This window comes from Branchiostoma belcheri, unplaced genomic scaffold (assembly GCF_001625305.1).
Source record: "Branchiostoma belcheri isolate BF01 breed outbred unplaced genomic scaffold, Haploidv18h27 scaffold922, whole genome shotgun sequence".
Taxonomy (NCBI): domain Eukaryota; kingdom Metazoa; phylum Chordata; class Leptocardii; order Amphioxiformes; family Branchiostomatidae; genus Branchiostoma; species Branchiostoma belcheri.
The window spans coordinates 6844-8121 of record NW_017804601.1 but is presented as its reverse complement, the minus strand read 5'-3'; the positions used below and the strand labels follow the sequence as shown (position 1 = coordinate 8121).

Sequence of the window (1278 nt, the reverse complement as noted above, 5' to 3'; positions counted from 1 at the left end):
TACTTTTTTGAACTTTTGAACTTTATTTCGCCTTCACATCGGCGGCACATACGGTCGCAATGCCGTGTGCAGAATTACAAGATTAAAAGCAAATTGTGTACAAAATAATGAGAATAATGAGAAACTTATTTTAAACAAGGAAAAAAACTACCCAAGGTCCAGTTCGCAGGTCATCACCCCAGAGCTGCGCACTGATTGGTCAACTCATCAACATCCGGGGGATTTAAATTGTCTTACCATTTCTAAACGGCCATTTTTGCCTGTTTGATTCCAGCAAGGAAAGCTCCTTGATTCCAGGTGAGTCTGACCTCCGAGCTTTGTATTTTCAACTGACTTCAACTTATCATTGCACCAGGTCTGATATAATTTTTGCACGTAAGACCCTTCCTTTTTGTTGACAAGCGTTTTACTCGGTGGTTGAGGTGATAGGAATTCAGGCAAATTCTAGCAGAGGCGGCGGCAGGGAATTTTGAGTGCTGGGCTACTCACGTGAAAAATACTGCTGTGCTGTTGGGAAGGGCACGGCGTGCCGCGAAAATAAACTGCATGTTGTCTTCGAATTCAGAAGAGCTGGATTTCATATTTACCGATATCTATTTTGGCCAGCAGAACATTACCACAACCGCGTGAGAAATCTCGCGCCATTTTTCCTAGTAATACGTAAATATGCACAGCTGATAAACCAATCAGAGCGCAGGTTTTCGGCGGTGAACCAATCAGAGCTTACAACTCGCGGTAATACCTAACTTGTTACATGAAGAAGACGGCGTTCGTGTGATTTCAAGTGGCGGAAAATGTGGTTTACAGGCGGTTTTAAGGTAGAATTTGCTGGCTTTTCCTTACATCTAGAGAAAATACACTAGAATTTCAGCATTATTTTTTTGGGGGGGGAGGGGGCGAGAGACGGGTTTCCGGAAAAGGCTGTGCTGTGCATGTGCATGTGCTGTGCCCCTCTTCAGGGCCCCAAGCCATCACATGTTAAAGGGGCATTATGTGACTTTTTGACAATACAAAAAGTATATTTTCCATTCTTTTCTTTACATAGTACGTTGACTTAACCCTTTAGTGTTCCAGAATAATACGCAGCAACAAAAATACAACATCCTTGCTCCTTATGAGCTTACAAAACTGTGAATGATCTTCTATTCAAACCTCTGGCCACACCGCACATACATGTATGGTTAGTCTCCTGCAGGTAAGCTGGACCCTCTATGGCCGGCCAACTCCTCTGGCCGATGATGTTCCCCTTAGCCAATTTCTACTATTTATTCAGCCTGC

The 1278-nt window shown here is 43.5% G+C and overlaps 1 protein-coding gene across 1 annotated transcript in view; it reads left to right on the top strand.

Annotated features, from left to right (window-relative positions):
* Positions 1–271: 271 nt before the first annotated feature.
* LOC109488268 (kinesin-like protein KIF11) overlaps positions 272–1278 on the top strand; it is a gene marked incomplete at its 3' end in the record, with an annotated part of 7758 nt that continues 6751 nt past the window's right edge. The window contains exon 1 of the mRNA XM_019792463.1: positions 272–296. The remainder of the gene's footprint in view (positions 297–1278) is intronic.